Source organism: Marmota flaviventris, chromosome 14 (assembly GCF_047511675.1).
Source record: "Marmota flaviventris isolate mMarFla1 chromosome 14, mMarFla1.hap1, whole genome shotgun sequence".
Lineage (NCBI taxonomy): Eukaryota > Metazoa > Chordata > Mammalia > Rodentia > Sciuridae > Marmota > Marmota flaviventris.
Window position 1 is genome coordinate 90,199,477 of NC_092511.1, and position 18,696 is coordinate 90,218,172.

General features: G+C 45.6%; 1 protein-coding gene across 3 annotated transcripts in view; it reads right to left on the bottom strand.

Annotated features, from left to right (window-relative positions):
* Nck2 (NCK adaptor protein 2) overlaps positions 1-18,696 on the bottom strand; it is a 144,959-nt gene that overhangs the window by 110,322 nt on the left and 15,941 nt on the right. The window contains exon 2 of one of the 3 annotated variants that reach the window (XM_071601904.1): positions 5,619-5,710. The exons of the other annotated variants lie outside the window; for them this stretch is intronic. The gene's annotated coding sequence lies outside the window, so the exon portion shown is untranslated. The remainder of the gene's footprint in view (positions 1-5,618; positions 5,711-18,696) is intronic. 3 annotated transcript variants of the gene reach the window in all.

Genomic DNA, 18,696 nt, shown 5'->3' on the forward strand with positions numbered 1-18,696 from the left:
CTACCCCACCTTCATGTTAGATTCTGTCCTGAACTACATCCCAGGCTACCCCTGCCACCTGTGGGGAGAGGGGGTCTCAGTGGGGTGGCTGATGTCCTGGAATGATCCATATCTTCATTTTGATATTTATCCTCAAAAGTACCCAGCACATAAAGTACCCAGCACAAGTACATAAAATTGTAGTGAAGTGTTGTATAAAGCACAAACCAAGGGATCTTGGTTTCAAAGGCTCTATGACAGTCCTTGCTATGATCTAGATATGGTGTGAGTGGGTCCTTCCCTTTAGGGGTTTGTGTATTGAAAGGCTGGTCCTCCGTGAGTCTATCTTGGGAGGTGGCCGGATCATTAAGAGGAGGGTTTAGTGAGAGGGAACTGGGTCATGGGAGGTGCCGCCCTTAGAAGGAATGAAATAACTCGCATGAGATCCTGGTTTGTTCTGCAAGAGTGAGCTGTCGTGAAAGAGAGAAGCTGGCATCCGCCCGGTCTCTGGACTCCTGTCTCACGATGTCCGCTCTCCTTTTTTTTTGCACATGCCCTCACCTGCCATGATGCTGTGCACCAGGACATCCTGACCAGAGGCCGAACAAAGGAACCACCAGGTCTCTGACTTTCAGTTTCCAGAACCGGGAGATAAATAAGCCTCCATTTTTACAAAGTCCCACCCTCAGGTATTTCATTATAGTAACAGAAAATGGACTAAGAATCCCCACCAGATAATCCTAAAGTTGCTATCAGCGTTTCTGAGCACATTCCATGTGGAGCAAGACTGGATTGCCAGCTCCGGTCTGTGGAGATGCCATCTATCTTCCTAGATTTGGGATAACCAGGTCCTTCAAAACAGACAGACATAAACACACACACACACACACCTCGACCCACACAGCAGCAAGAAAGCAAGCCCAGGCAGTCTCTTCCAGTGACAAGCTAAGAGGTTCCCCAGGGAAACAGGGAACACCGAAGCTCAAGCTGGGCTAAAATCAGCATTTAGAACAATTGCATGGACATTACTTTCCATTTTTAAATTGTTACATATTGTCGGGTATGGTGGAGCACACCTGCAATCCCAGCTACTCAGGAGGCTGAGGCAGGAGGGATCACAAGTTCAAGACCAGCCTCAGAAACTTAGTGAAACCAGCTCAAAATAAAAAGGACTAGGGGTACAGTTCATTGGTAAAGAACCCCCTGGGTTCAATCACAGTACAACAGCAACAACAGTAAAAATAGAATTAGTAATAATGATAATACATATATAGGTGTAGATAGGTATGTGGATAGAGATAGGTAGGGAGGCAGAAAGACAGACATAACTTCAAAGAACACCCAGATTTAGGGCTTGCCACCTCTAGAGCGCTAATACCAGAGCAGCCGCATTCTGCTTGTCCGGATGCTCACTAGCAGAAAGCAAAGTAAAACTGGACAGAATCTGAAACCACCACTCAGAGCTCTCACCTTCTGTAGCTGGCACTTGCTCAGCGGCCCCAGAAGGCAGTCTGTCCCTCTACCTGGTTCCACAACTACATCCCTGCAGGCAACACAGAGACACCTGTGTCAGGAGCCACTTGTAAAATGCAGGGGCACCACCATCTTAGCCCATTTGGGCTGCTACAAAAAAACACCACAGACTGGACTTCACAGCTCTGAGGGCTGGAAGTCATGCCTGGTAAGCACCCACTTCAAGGACATAGACAGTGCCCTCTTCCTGTCCTTGTCCTCACGTGGGCCTCTTTCACAAGGGTGCTGCTCCCATTCATGAGGGCTCCACACACATGACCTAAACACCTCCCCAAAGCTCCACCTTCAAACCCCGTCACCATGGAGGAGAATCACAACAACTGAAGGTCAGAGGGACACAAGCACTCGGGCCAGGAAGTGACCATGTGCTGTGATCTACCACCGTGTTCACCCCTGTAAATGGAACCCAGGCAAAGATGACAAAAATCCGCCCTATCCCTATTCTATGTCCATTTGGACATGATACAGGGCATGAAGGTGAAAAAGAACTGAGGATGAACATTAGAATTTAAATCCAGACACTAAATGCAAAAATGGTGTGTGTGTCAGTCTGTCTCTTGTGGATAAATATAGATATGTGAAAATGGCATTATGGAAATAAATGCATAGATATCTAACTACTTATGACTCTCAGTCTCCAACTTAATCTAGATGCCGAAAAGCAAGGGTTTTAATACTAAAATCTTCACTTTGAAAACTGTTCAAATATTCTACAATAAATAATTATTATTCTTGATTAATCTTGCAACCAGAAATTTTGTCTCCAACACACCCAAGATATGCTAAAACAATGCCATCCAGTAAGAAAAAGGCAGAGCTGAACAAAATGGGAAGAGAGGTGGTTTATGAAAAGAGAAGCACTGAGTCGGGGAAGGGCACGCAAGTGAGCTGCAGCAATCCACTCTGTGGTGAAAGGCAGGGATTCGTACGTGACATCCTACTGCGGTGGGGTGGGGGGGGATGAGGTAGGGGGCTGGCCACATGTCAGCACCATAGCCAGTGGTGGCCTCATACTGTTTGTCCTCAGTTGGTTCCTCCTCCTCAACAGCTAAGGAAATGAATCCCATCGTACAGAACACCACGGAATCTACAAGGAACTGCTGTATACAGGTGCATGAAAGTGTGTCTCCAACCAGGGGCTACAAGATACCCTATTCAAAAGCTGCATTGTTCATGGAATAAAATTAGTGCGCTTTGCTCCCCTCCTCCACCTATACCACTCTTAGGGTCGTGAAGAGTAGGATCTTTCTCTAATCTTGCAGGCCCCAAAGTCAAGTATGAAGCACAGAGTATGGCTGGGGTTGTACTCAGTGGTAGAGTGCCTCCCTAGCACATATGAGGCACTAGATTCCATCCTTAGCACCACATATAAGTAAACTAATTAAATAAGGGATCCATCTAAAAGAAAAAAAAAAAGAGAATCCTGCAATGTATATGGTTTGATGAGGGTGACTGGGGATGCTGCTGTATTCTAAAGTTCTGCAAGACAATCAAATGGCAATCAAGTCAAAACACCTCCTTTGCTATGATTTAGATATGGTCTGAATACCCCCAAGACTTCATGAGTTAAAATTTAATCACCATTGTGAGGTACTGAGGTTGGGAAATGATGACATTTAGGGGACCTTCAGGAGGTGATTAGGATTGGATAAGGTCACCAGGGTGGAGCCCCATGACTGAGTACTGGTGACTTTCCAAGAATAGGGAGAAAGACCAGAAGACAAACACGCACAAACACCCACTCTGCCTCATCATGCCATACCCTGCACCGTGCTAGCACTCTGCCAGCAAGAAGCCATCACCAGATGCAGTCCCTTGACCTTGCACCTTCAGAACCACCAGCCAAAATAAACATGCATTCTTTGTAACTTACCCTGTTATTAGCAACAGAAAACAAGCCAAGACGTCCTTTAATCAATTATATACAGAAAGACTAAACACCTGGAGTTTGTATCTTTTTTTTTTCTTCAGGAGTGATTCTAAGAAACACACTTTACTATTGATTCTTAATAAAAAGTTATTCTCAGATTACAACTCGATGTTAATATCTTAAGGAAACTGAATTTGAGCTGGAAAGAACGTATTCTTAGAGCACATTCTCAAAGCTCTTTTGGCAACTCTGATCATGATGTACACACACAACCAGTGCAGTAACGAGGGCATTATTTCCTGTCTAAGAAAGGCGTAGAAACTCCAGGTAATGAAGGCTGAACTGTCGCAGTGGCAACCTCCTACGTTACTTGTGAAAGCGTGCTCTGCTGGAGAACCCCAGCACACTCTGCCCCAAACTGACGGCTCCCCCCTCAGCCATCGCAGCCCTTCTCCGGGTCCCCGTGCACACAGTGGTAACAAGGGCAGGTGTGTTCTTACACAACACCACCCGTCCCCATGAAGGGTGGTCAGTGACTGCCTTGAAGTGGGCAGCTGACCAAACTGGGCCCCAGAAGCCCCTTCCTGAGGGCTGGGAGACTGAGCAGACCAGAAGGATTCCAGGCTCTGCTGGTGGAGGCTGCTGCCCCCCATGTACTAGGAGAGGAGCAGTCCACGTGCAAAGCAGAGAGACTGAAGTGCTGAGGGGCGAGGGGCTCTTTAGGTTCCGAAACCCCTCTTCAAGCCCTGGTCCCTGTCCTGGAGGCCTGCCGACATCCCTCCCCTCCATGAGACACCTTATCCTTAGGCCAAATTCCTCTTCTGCCCAGGAAGCTCAAGGGAGGTTGCTGCCTGCTACCCCAGCAGCTCCCATGGGTGGCTGAAGAAGACAGGGAGAAGAGACAGAGACACAAACCAGCTGGAGAGACTCGCAAAGGCCAGGTCCAAAGCAAACAGAGAAGGAGCATTCAGCATTCCCAAGATCACGTTTGCTTCCCCAAAGCAGGAGTGAAAGCCTGAACCAGGGCTCCAAAGAGTGAGGCTGTCCCTCCACCTGCGATGCTTGTCCCAGAGGGGACCACTGTGTCTCATGCTTTGCACACGAGCCCTTGGTGGAAGAGGCGCACGTAGGTGGGTGTGCTAACTAGTCCCTGAAGTCAGCTGCAACTAATCATTTGTAGACATTCTCACAGGTCAAAGTGGGCCGTTTCAACTTCTACATTGTCCAGTCTTGGAGGGTGAGTACACTCTGCATCATTAGCATATTTGTGACAGCCTGCTTCCACCGACCGATAGAGAGAGGATGAATGGCAGCCATCACCATCTACCCACACCATGCCAGGTGGCCAAACACTGGTTCATTAATCCTGCCCACACTCCCGGGAGTCCATGGGCCAGATGTGCCTTGCTGGTGTCAGGACCGCCCAGGCCCTCCTCCGTCTGGCCAGGGCTGGGAACCTGACAGCTACAATTCCCAGGCCCCTGCCAACTGGATTCCGGTTAGAGTCTGCTAAGGAGGGTCCGGTGCGACACTAAAAGGCAGGAGGAAAGGCAAAACCTTCTCCTTGCACCCCATATCTGCTCATGGCTCCGGGAACAGCAGCAGTGGGGAACGGTGGGGGGGCGGGGGCAGTGGGGCGTAACTGCTCATGGGCTCTGGGAAACTCTCTTGTCCTTGATCTGATCTCCATCCAGCCTAGGAACAGGGACAGCTTTTTAGTTTTTGATCTTTGCTCCTCCAGCCCTTCACACTCGTTCACAACCATTCCCTGCACTAGAGTCTGCTAGTGTGAAACACAGGAGAGGTTTCTCGGCACTCCCAGGGAGCAGGGTGGGGGTGGGCAGCAGAGTAGGGCAGAGATCATCTGAACACAAGAGCCAGAAGTGATGACTCACAATTCAATCAAAACAGAAACAGACCTGAGGGCTGTGTCATTCCTCAGAGTCACCTGTGGTATGATCCCTGGAGCCTGGGTGGATTATCAGCCCTACTGGGGTGGGTGAGCCACAACCAGCCAGGTCAGTCAGAGGAGGAGGAGGAGGGCAGCTGGCTAGCCTCAACAAATTCACATATTCCTTTTGCTGTTCATATATAAAATGTCACAGTGGTCCCCAGGTGGGCTAGGGGACAACCCGGGACAGTCAGAGTGCAGCAGCCATCTACAGGCAGATGGCAAGGCACAGGAGATAGCCCCTGACCATAGCCAGGGGACAGCAGATCCTGGAGGGTAGCTTACCCTGCACCATCATGGGTGCAATGATCAAGAGTCCTGTCGTTTCCCAAAACCTTCTTTGGCTGCTTCCAGGAGATCTTGAAATTTCAAGGTATCTGGAGAGCAAAAGGTAAGAAAACCCAAGATGTGTGGTTGCCACAGCAGGAACAGAAGTTGGGGTGTCCCCCACCCCCGGCACTGAGCAAGACATAGGACATGGGAGCTGATGGTAAGCCTGAACAGCAGGGCCCCAGGGAGGGGCCCAAGCACTTCTCCCTGCAATTCAGGACACATGCAGCACCTCCCCCAAAAGGGCCACACCAAAACATGATGGGTACATCTTTTCCAAGTTATTTCCTAGGTGGAAGTGTTAACCTCACATGCAACTGGGAATCAGTGATATGGCTTCTATTAGATGTACGGGGGTGGAGAGAGGAGACGGTAACCAAAACAGAACTTTGACAACTGGCTTGTCCAGCCCTCTCATCTACAGATGAGGAGACAATGAACATGATTCATATACAAAGAAGACAAAACTCACAATAGAAGAACCCAAGTGACTCAGGCAAGCCCTGGACACCTGTGCCCTGGGAGGTTCAAGATACTCCCAGTTAGGAAAGCCAGGCTCTGAGGCGAGGAAGAGAAAAGAAAAGGACAGAGTTGATTTTCAAGCAGTTATAATTAGCTGCTGCTTCTTCACTTGAAAGGAGCACGAGACAGCTCCTCTGTCTATAGCAGAAGCTACTTCAGTTAAGCTATGAAATCATAAATAATGTTTAAAACGCAAAAGGAGACAAGAAAGAACCTAGCAATCGGATCTGATAAGGACCGAGGGAAGATCAGTGGGGTAGAAGAAGGAGATTGAGGGGGAGGGAAGAGGAACAGGAAAGGGAGGGGAGGACATGCAGAATGAATCTGACATAATGGTGCTATGTGCATGTATAAATATAACAGTGAATTCCACCTCTATGTACACCTAGAAAGCACCAATTAAAAAACAATAAACAAATAGAAGGGAGACTGGTAGAGTAGAGGAAGAGGAAACGGGGGAGGGAAAAGGAGAGGAAAAGATGGGGCACTAGGGACTGAAATGGACCAAAGTAAACTCCCTGCACGTATGATTATGTCAAAATGAACCCTACTATTATGGATGACTATAATGCATTAATTAAAACATTTAAAATTTTAAAGTAAAATTTAAAAAAATATTTAAAGAGCTTATCAAAGGTGCTACAATGACAATTGAGAAAAATAAGCAAGAGGGAAAATAATTACAATGCAAACAAAACCAATGTGAAAATTAGTTTTAAAAAGAACATTCTAGTTAAAAATAATATCAAGAAATTATGTACCATATAAATCTGGAATGTGCTTTAATTAACCCTGCAGGGAACACAGAAATGGGGCAGGGAGTGAAGGTGAAGACCACACAAGACTTGGTGGATGAGTTCAGTGATGGGGATGCCCAAAACTTCAATACCTGGGATTTTAAAATTTCCCATCATGAAAAATGTGAATTCTGGGCTGGGGTTGTAGCTCGGTGGTAGAGCACTTGCCCGGTATGCTTGAGGCACTGGGCAAGCCACATAAAAATAAACAAAGATATTATGTCCATCTACAACTAAAAAAAAAATTTTTTTTAAACGTGAAATCTAGACTAGAGTTGTGGCTCAGTGGTAGAACACTTGCCTCGCATGTGTGAGGTACTGGATTCAATCCTCAGCACCACATAAAAATAAATATATATATTGTGTCCATCTACAGCTAAAAAAAAATTATTAAAAAAAGTGAAATCCACAAAAGAACAGGCAAATTCACATCCAAGAAGCATCCACATGCCACACACAGGGCAAATTACCTAGCACGAGACGGGCATGTAAACATCATCCCTCAACAACTATCATTAGTTATTATTTTCTACAAAATCAATTTAAGCTACCCTCAGATGACAAGGTACTTAAACAGTATGGCATGACTTGATTTCTAAGTGACTCCATCTGTTAGTGATTCTAGAAAGCATTTTTCCAACTGTACTACTCCATTATGAAACTTTTTAGGCCATACTACTTTAGCTAAACACACAACTCAAAAAAAGAAAAAAAGAAGGAAAGAAAGCTTTATAGACTATACCTACAATGGCCCCTTGATATCTACAGGAGATTGGTTCCAGGAGAACCCCAACATACCAAAATCCAAGGACATTCAAGTCCCTTATATAAAACAGTGCAGTATTTGCATATAACCTATAAAGTCTAAATCACTTATAATACATAATACAGTGTTATGCACTAAATACCTACTCAAATGCTATGTAAATGGTTGTTTACTACATTGTGTAAGGAATAATGGTGAAAAAGGGGGTGGGGGTGTCAGGGCATTCAGAGGCCTCATTACACAGTAGGTGATAGCTACAATCTAACATTCCCAATTTGAGGTTGGTTCATCTACGAACACTGAGGGCTACTGACTGAATTAAGCATCTGAGCTAAGCCCTGAGAAAGTCAAATTCAACAGACTAAATCAATATGTGATTCTCAAACTCAGAACCAAAGGGATCAAGAATTCCTACCAAGCAATGAGAAGCTACTGAAAGACAACAGAAAATATCACTGACCCACTCCCTCCCTGTGCTGCAAACACCACTCTTCCCACCTCCTTGAGACCATTAACTTAGAGCTAAGTCAGAAGCCTGTCCCTGGGTCTGGTAGCCTCTGGGAACAGCTGTAGGGGGAAATATAGCACTGAATGAATGACAGGTGAGCCTGACAAAGCAAAGAAGGCTTTGAGTCTAGAATCAGAATCGCAACACTGAAAACTTAAAGAACAAACGATCTCAAGCACCAAATATTATATGCTGCTTGGTTTACTACCCAAAATGACTCCTTGAAAATATCAGAAAGATTTTAAAAAGGCACATTTACAAAAATGTTATTGTCCTCAACCCCAAAATTTAAAAATAAGGAAAAATATTTTGAATGACTCTCCGGGTCTACGTGGTAGGCACTACTGCCTGCCGTGATGCCACATGCAGATCAAATTCTGAATCCTGCCATGACCATTTTTCAGAGTGATGCTCCCACTACAGCACATCTACACACTGTGAAAATCAGACGCTGCCGCCCTCCCCGTCTAAGGAAACGATGTTAAATGATCACTTATGCAAACAAATGCCATAAGTTTCCCAGTTACAGAGAAATGCTCCCTTATCGCGGACATGGACCTTACCTCTCAGAAAGTTAAAAGCGAGATGTGAAAACCATCCTTTAAAAAGATCTTTGCATTAGATAGAGCCACTAAGTACCTCTAACTGAGGTCATACTGTAACAGAAACTGCAATCCTCTCCTTCAAGTTTAACGCATTTTGTACAAAGCCATGTCCAGATTAATAAATATTCTAAAATTCTGAAGCAGAAATTCCTTGAGTGACCATGTTCTACTTACACAGCTCCATACCAAAATCCAAGGACATTCAAGTCCCTTATTTCATCATCTTATTCTTGAATATTCCTTTTCTTTACCTATCAATATTCTGCATTATAAAATCAAACAAAGGCCAAAAAATGCTTAAATAACACCACATACTTTTTGTCTTGTTTTGTTTTTGTGAACCAGGGCCTTGCCCATGCTAGCTAGGCAAGGGCTCGATTGCTGGGCTACACCTCCAGCCCTCTCCAGGTTTTAACTCATTTCCATTTACATAATGGCTCACTTTCCAATGAAGGCAACTGAGGCACCAAGAGGTATAGTAACCAACCCTGCCATTTGGCAGACCAAATGGCAAAGCCAAGACCTCAACCCAGGAGCTCAAACTCCAGAATCCCAAATACAAAAATCACAGAAAAGAGTAAACATTAAAATTCCAAGGGCTGAGGGTGTAGCTCAGTGGCAGAGAATGGTCTAGCATGTGCAAATCCTTGACTTTGATCCCCAGGAACTGAAGAAGAAGAAAAATTGCAGACACATAACGCAAAGATGGGAAAACAGGCCAAAGACTACCCTGGAAATTAAAAATTCTAGTTTTTCTCTGGTTTTCCTCCTAGGTAATTTTACTAACAATGTTCAAGGCACACATCCCATGCCATGGCGCAGCCCCCACCTCCATAGCTCATGACTGACCGCGCCTGGGCAGGGGGTTCCAGACGGCAGCCCTGGGTTCATCCACAGCCCCCATTTCTTAGAAAACCCATAGCAAAGAGTGGCCTATCTTCTGGGCTCAGTGATTCTTCTGTAAGCTTCTCCAAGCAGAGTCACAGTGTCTGCCCCCATCTAAACACTCTGTGGCTCTAAGCTTCCCTAGAAATGTTACTATATTTTTCCTACATTCGCTTCCTGAGAACCAAGAACTGGGGGAGCTATCAGCACCGTGAGAGTCATGATTAGTCAGAGCAGGGAAAGAATGTAAAATAAGAAGGCATCAGCTGCTTCCAGGAGAGGAGTTTTAAATAGCACAAAGCCAGCTGGGGACACAAGGAAGGGTGGCACACTAAGGCTACCCTGCTCAGCGTGATACAAAGCATCTCTGGACTTTGTTCCTGGTTTCTGACTCTGAGCTCCTTAAATCTCTTGGAATTTCCTGAATGATAGGAGCGTCTTTTGCTGTTCATAATCAGCCCCCACCAGTGTGCCGCCACTGACTATGCTCATACAGGGACACAAGGCCTAGAAGGTCTTAGAATGGGAGCCAGACACCACAAAGTCGAAACACGTGATTGGAGAGTGGGAACTGCGCCCCAGCTTCTGAACTGGGAGAGGAAGGAGAGTTGGAGACGGGGATTCCAGAAACTCTTGAACCGTGGGACTCCAGGAGTTTCTGAGTTGGTGAACCCAGGGGGTCGCGTGCTGGCAGGTGGAGTACTAGAAGGGACCAGAACTCAGCCACCCCTGCCCCAACCTTGCCCTGTGCATCTATCTGTTCCTTTGGTTACTCCTAAATGGTGTCCTTTTTAATAAACCAGCAACAGGTAATGAAGTGCTTTCCCGAGTTCTAAGAGTTATCAGAGCAAATTATTGAACGCAAAGCGGAAGTTGTTCAGTAATTTCATAATCAATTTACAGCTACCACTCAAAAATACAGGTGACTCCCATGACCTGCCACTGGAATCTTGAACGGGAATTGTCCTGTGGGGCTCAGTCTTTAATCCCGTGAGGTCTGCACTAGCTCTGGGTAGTCAGTGTCACGGCTGTATAGGACACCCAGCGGGTGTCAGAGAATCAGAGACGGTCCACCCTGGTGGCCACTGCTCACACAAAGCGACCCAACACTCGAGAGGTGGCAAGTTAAGCCGTGTTGTGCTACAAGGCAAAATACTGGCCTCTGGACTCCTGGAGGGGAACAACATCTATACAGTCAGTTCTTACAGTGAAGGCATGTTGGCACAGTATTGTGGTTCTATTGGGCCAAGAGTTATTAAAGTAAAGCTTTTTTCTCTAACTTTTTAAGATACAGTTACTAGGAAATTGAGAGTTATATATCCAGTTCACCTCTGTAGCTTGCATTCTGTTTCTACTAGAAAATGTTTTCAGAGGCTTTCATTTCTGAAAATTTAGACACTGAAGTAATTTTTTTTATCTTGAATTTTCACATTTAGAAAGAAAGCAAGCCTGGGGATGACAGCAAGGGATGTGAACCGAGGGAAAAGAATTATTAAGTGTTTATTCCACGCCAGGAACCACCCAGCACCTCCCCTTCCAACCCCTCTGATAAGGGCATCCTCCTCTCCATTCTGTCCCAGAAAAGGGGTCAGGCACCAAATGGGACAGAGCAGGGATTCAAACACAGCGGCTTCCGACTTCACTCCTGTTCCTTCCTGCACGCCAGGGTCAACAGGCTCCTTCCGGAAAGGGCCTGATTAATACAGCATTTTTGGCTTTGTGGGCCACATCACTGCGATTACTCAACTCCACTACTGTGCCACAGGGACAGCCACGGCTGATATGTAAATGAGTGAACCTGGCCATGTTTTAATAAAACTGAAGCTGGATTTGGCCCAGGGGCCACAGTTTGCCAACCTATTCTGAAACACCATGAAGAGAAACAGATATTCCGAATCAATTTACAGATACAACATCATCTACAGAAGACACCTTGCACACAGTCCTAACTGGGTCATTCCTGTTGAACAAGGGATGTGAAATTCTGCACACTTACTTGCCATTCAGCTTCTAAGCTTTTACTGGACCTCACAAGTTGGCCACTTAGGTACTGTCACTAGAGCGATTAAGTGAACAGCACATTATATTTGGTTCAATGATGTATGTGACATAAATAAAATTAAAAATGTGTACCAAGGGAATAGAGTAAAATCCATCCATGATCAAACGCAGAAAAGAACTGAGGCTTCCAGGCCTGGGCCAGCTGTGTTACCACAGAGCAAAGGGGAAAGTGCGACAGGCTGGTCTCGTGTGTGTGTGTGTGTGTGTGTGTACACTTACCCAACCTGGCTGACCACCCTGTGTGGGTGTTACACACCTGGACAGGTGTCTGTCAGGTGGCCAGAGTTACACTCAAGCATGTCAAGGGTCTAAGACCAACTTCTCTCTCTTTTCTTCTCTCCACACCCGAGTTTGACCAACATCCTAGGCAGCAGGCAAAGGGAGCATTCTTGTTACACTAACCTGAAGGCCTTACAAGGTACCAGTTCCTAAATCTAACTGCCACTACTCCATATTACCCCATGGAAACAGTCTGGAAGGCAGTGAACCTGCACGTGCCCTCCGAGGAGACAGAGGCTCTCCTAGCAGACCACACGAAGGGGCACGCCTGTTAGAGAAAAAGAAAATCCAAATCAGATCAGAGGGAGAAAGAAATGCATCAAGTTCTTCCTCCCATCTTTCCACTGTTTCCAGGATCATCCGCAACCCGGACGCTTCATGGTCAGGAAGGGGGCACCCACCATCGGCAGGCTTCCTGATGCTGCTGGGGCTTTTCACACCCACCTTTCTTCCTCACTGGCTCCCACAGATGCCCTGCCCTCTTCATTCTCTTGTCTCCTTAAAAAATATGGCAAGAGTACACTCTGAAGTGATTCCCACTATTTCTTGGGCCAATTAGGAGAAATGCCATGAAGACCTAAAAGAGAGTGTGGGCACTTGCCTGGCACAGGCAAGGCCCTGGGTTTCAACCCCAGCATTGCAAAAACAAAGCAAAACAAGTGTATGAAGAAGTAGAGCGGCATTTCAGGAATTCCTGCTCAGTAGCAAGTAAAACCTGACCCAGGAGCTATAGGAACAGGTTTCTCTCATATTGTGTATTAGTCACCTCCTGCTGAGTAACAAATCACCGAAAAGTTAGTAGCTGGAGTGTGGGCACAGCTCACCTGAGTTCCTAATTTATTATGTAAGAAACAAGTAATCCATGTGCCAACACAGAAACACACACACACACACCCCATCTGTTACAGGCATGACAAATTGACTAAAAATAGTCATGCACCACAAAACAAAGTATCAGTCAGCAACAGATAACATATCCAATGGTGGTCTTGAAAGATTATAATGGAGTTGAAAATGCCCTGTCACCCAGAGACGTCACAGCCATCACAATGTCACAGCATGATTCACTGCCCACATGCCTACAGTGACACTGGTAAAAAAAAAAAAAAAAAAAAAAACCCACTGAGCCCCAATCTTATAAAAACAGAGCACATATAATTAAGTACAGTACATAACACTTGACAATGATAACGAACTACTGCTACTGGTTTACATATTGTACTTTTGTCATTATTTTAGTGTACTGCTACTTACTTAAAGAAAAAGTTGACTGTAAAGCAGGATATTAGTTGTTACACAGCAGCAGCTGCCTCATCCATCTTGTGTTCACTATATCTCGATTGCCTTGTTTTCTCTTGTGCTTAATTAAATCTTGGGTTATTTTGTCTCTCATGGCCCCAGGAGCACCAGGCTGCCCACATATATATTGCACATAGCCTAGGTGTGTACTGTGGCTATCTGGCAGACGTCGATGGCTATACATTCTAAGTTCATGGAAGTACACACTAGGATGTTCCAACAACAACATTTGCCTAATAACAAATTTCTCACAATGTATCTCCGTCAGTAAGTGATGCAACTCTAACAGGGTCTTTAGAGAACAGACTATGGATTTAAAGAATGGGGTGTCCCTCTGTCTCGTTTGGCCAGTGGCTAAAAACACGATAACCCAATTCCAATTGCAGATTTTATGCACCAAACAAGGCTCCAGAGAACAGCCCGCTACTAAGAACTAAAGTCATCCTTAAAGGGAGAGCCCATGCCATGTCTAAGGACATTCCATCTGCTGTCAGGGAGTCCCTTCAAAGAATGGGCCACCTGCTCAAAAAGTAAATGCCAAGAGTTGGCAGGGGGGCCAGCCTCAGGGTGACCATGTGGCAGTGCAAAGTAAGTGAGCCGTAAAAACTCAAGGGCTGTTCTAGAGGCAGCGGATTTTAAAGGATGCAGTAGTCACAGTGTGTACAAATTCTAGTGGCTTTGTTTCTACAGAGCAGTAACACTGTTTTATCATCACGCTGAGACAGGGTCCTCTACAACAGATAGACTCAAAAGGCCTCGAGGGAGGGGCCTTTGCACTCTGACATTCAAAGGGAGCAGAGTTTGGGTGAAATTGATACTTGTACGCTCCTGGAAATCGGTGCGACCCTTTGGAGTCACATTATGGCAAGATGAATCAAGAGTCGTAATGATGTCCATACCGTGTCATTCTGGAACGCTCTACCAAGGAACTTATAGCAAGGAAATCATTCTGTTGGAGAAGGAAAACCCAGTCAAACATGTGCAAACACCTTATCTGCTGGAGCAAAAATTTAAATGTCCAACTCGGTAGTCAAGCTCACACAAGGGATAGAACTTTCAACCCCATGGGACATGATGCACCGGCAGGAACAAAAATTATAAAACTTAGAGAGTAGAAAATGTTCACATGGAGAAGAAATGAATACGAAATGCTACAAAACGGTTACAAAAACAAAGACGATGTGGTTACGAAAAGTCTCTTTTGAGGATGGTAAGATTACAAAAGGTGCCTCCCTTTTCAAACACTATCTTCAAGAGTTGGTGTGTTGTTCTTATCATTAAAAAAAAAAATCCACACTCCCCCACCAAAACAAAAAGTAGTACCAAGACAAGCATGGTGGCACACACCTTTAATTCCAGCAGCTCGGAAGGCTGAGGCAGGAGGATCCCAAGTTCAAAGCCAGCCTCAACAAAATCGAGGCTCTAAGCCATTCAGGGAGACCCTGTCTCTAAATGAATACAAAATAGGGTTGGGGATGTGGCTCAGCAATCCAGTGCCCCTGAGTTCAATTCCTGGTACCCCCCACCCCTTACAAAAAAATTTAAAAAAAAAAAAAAAAAGCAATGCCAAAAATATATCTCATAAATTGAAGTCTTTGTGATAAAGTACTTAGGTGTTCAGTTCACACTTGAAGATCTTTTTAACCAGTATTCCTGAATACCCCACCAGAAAACACCAAATTGCAAGCTCCGGGGTCCTGTGGAAATGCTGTACTTGGGGCGTGGCCACTGATGAATGGGTGGAACTCAGAGAGTCACAGAGAAAGAGTCATCCATGTTCATTCAAGCTGCATCACTAAAATAATTAAGGAGTGGATGTCTGCCCACATGCTCCTATTAGCCTGCAGAACACAGATGCAAAGCCCGTCAAAGGGTCGTGGCTGTGTCTGACACGGAGCCTCACTGCTCAGGCGTGCAAATGTAGCACACCCACATGAAAACTCTCCAAAGCCAAGCTGCCAAGACCAGCACTTGGATAGATGGCTTCGCTTCTCCAAGTTGGCCACTTCATCTGTTAAATGTAGCTAAGGGCAGCCTCCCAGGATTGCAGAGAGAACTGAATTAGACAACACACATGAAATGCTCAACCGTGTTAAGTGCTCAATAAATACCCACTATTACCACTGCCACACTAATACTTTAAGAATGCACCTTCATGCAGTCCATCATTTCAAGGGAATTCTGAGCAGCTGGTATTTATAGCTGCGCATGCAGAGAGGCACAATTCACAACCTATTCTGTTTCTCAATTATTTTTGTTTTATACCATATTTCTTTAAATAGGGGGTCAAAAACTCAAAGGGACACTTTGCCACAATACCCACGAGAACTAGAAAGTCACATTCTTTTAAGCATGAGATTTTTTTAAAGCCACTTGACATCTGCCTGATACTAGAAGTCATTACAAGCCCCTAAGTCCCCAACCCACAACCTGACCCAACTGCTCTAACATTAAATAACCACGGATCCCAGAACACAAATTTATATTAGCATTTCTTTTAGCTAACAAAATGAATATGTATCTTCCCACTATGATAACTTAAATGGTGAGTTAAAAATTTACAAAAATAATAACTAGGCTTTTTATTCAATTTAAATAAGATTCTTTTAGGATGTTCCTTTAGAGAGGAGGTTTCATCTACTTGGGGGATACTGTGTCCTTGCTGCAGGGCTGGAAAGAGTTCTGTTTGACCACAAAATTGAATTACTTGTCCACAGGGCCTGTGAGGGACGTCTCTGGCCAGTGGCCTAGGTCTTAGAAGCTCTGTCATCAGAGGCCAAGATGACATTTGGTGCTTAACCAGGTCCAGCCCTCAGGTGCTGCGCACCCCTTCTCCCAGGGCACAATGGCAGGGACTGGGAACTTCTCAGGGTGCTTTTACATGGTTTGCATTTGACAATTTAAATACTAAAACACAGTTATTGTGTATTATTTTAAAAAGTAAATCTGTTATCTGGACATCTCTGTGCTTCTTTATTGACACAGTAAACCAGAGGGTGAAGCGGCAGGTCTGAACTACCATAATGTCCCAGGAATGATCAGAGTGGTCTGCACCTTAATGGAGCAGCACTGTGACAGGAGGAAAATCACTGCCATTTCTCTGGTGACTGAGAAGACCATGGATTGGGCCTGGAAGGAAATGCTGAATTTGGGTTACAAGGTGAAGAAAAGTAAAATGTCAGCTTTTTCCCAGCCCAAGTTCATGGACCCCCTTTGAAGTCCATCCTCTCCCCACCAGGGCCGGGGGGTTGAGGACCCCTACTCCATGGAATCACTCAGAACTTAAAGACCTGGGCCATGATTTCCCAAATCCCTAGGCTCCAGCAGGAGGGCCTGAGCAGGAGGGCCCTCCGGGTGCTGTGACTATCAGGAATGGCTACTCTATGTGAGGACAACTGCGCACAGAAGAGCCAGCCTGGACACAGGCCCTGTCTGAGGCTCTCTCCACTTGAGCTGCCTGTTTTCTCTGGCCAGGCCTCGCTCAACTTGAGAGCTAGGGGAGATCATCAGAGAGCACCAGGTCCGACCCCACTCTGACATATGGAAACCAGCCTCTCAGCGGTCTTATACTAAGGAAAAGCCCGAGAACAGCCGATTCCAGAAACACTGCCCTTGGTTAGTCTCCAGCCAAGGGGACATCCTTGGGTCAAGTCCATACCAAGCCCCCAAACCCACTTTACAACCTCAAACTGGTCAAAGCAAAAAGCCAAAGAAAGGACAAGACTTTAAATAATTTTTTTTAAGTTTTATACACACACACACACACATACACACATTTATTTATTTATCTATTTTTCATTCCACCCCCCAGAAATCTGAAGTTCAAAATAGAAATCACAAACAATAGGCTAACAGAGGCATGGAGTAAAGGGAAATAGTGCTCAGAAAAGTCACTGCACATTTGTATTTGGTAATTTTTAATAAACCAAATGTATTGATATAAATTATAAATTATATTCATGTGAACAAAGGCAAGTAAGTCTCTGTGGCCTAGGTAGTTTTTTTGGGGGGGAAATAAGCCCCCCATCCCCAAATGATATCCTTATTGAGGGTGGCAAGGATGATAGGAAATGGAAACAGGCTACCAGCCTTAACGACCCTTGATGTATGTACCCAAGAGAATGGTTAACCTCTTATCCCTACCAAAACCTTCAGTCAGTCAGTCAATGGAGAAAAAAGGGACCTTCAAGCCCCTCCCCCAAGCCAGCTCCGACCCCAACCAAGCATGAAGACTCTCACAGCACAAAGGTCAGGGTCACCAGAACAGGCTCAGGAGAGACTCTGGCCCTGCAATCTACAGATAGTAGGACTGTGTCCCAAGTGCCAGGCCCCTGAGCCCTGGGCTGGAAGGACTGTCCCAGCCCTACGGCCACACCAGGCTTCCAATCGTGCCCAAGGCAAGGGCTGCCCATACCCCAAGACTGTAGAAACCACTTCAGGCCACTGCCCTCCCACTTTGACCAGGGGATTTGCCCAAGAGCTGCCTGATTGCACGAGGCATCAGAAGCTTTGGGAAACTATGAAACTTTACCAGTGGTTCTGGATCTGCTCGGACTTGAGCACAGTTCACACAGTATCTGGATATCCATCTGTCTGTCTGTCCGTCTCTCTCTTTCACATAACAAAACCACTTTCAGACAAGCCTCACATTTAAGGACCTCCCTACTCTGGCCAAAACTGATCTCTCCAGGGCGGAGTTCTCAATGACAGAACCCAGGGCCACACACTCTATCACTCAGCTAGATCCCCAGCTTCTATCTAGAACTCTAAGAACATCAAACCAAGGTTTGATGAGGTTATCCAGGAAGCAAAAGAAGACCTCAGGTTCATGCCAAGAACAAGCCACTCACTTGGAGCACGTTCCAAGAGGTGGTTAAAATCACGAGAGGAACAGTCAACAGCTCTTGGCAGAGGAACCTGGAGACTGGATGCCACCAGCAGAGAAGAGGTATGCACAGCAAGGACTACAGGGTGGGACATTTACACATACAGGAAAAAGAACTAGAATGGTTCCAATGCTAATTCGCAGCAGAGGTTCTCAACCTTGAACAAGCATCAGAATCACTAGAGGAACTTGTTCAACATGAAGAATTCCAGATCAACCCATCCCAGGAGACTGAGTCAGTAGTGCACAACAGGTCCCCGGAACTTGCATTTCTCCATACCCCAGGACCGTGTTCTAGAAAGATGGTGCTGGAGCACCATCCTATCTCCTCCTCCCCAACGGGGCCGAGGGGCTGTCGGCAACACCTCCACTAAATCTTCCTCCCTTAGAACAGGTAAATCTCCCACACAGCATTTCAAATAACTA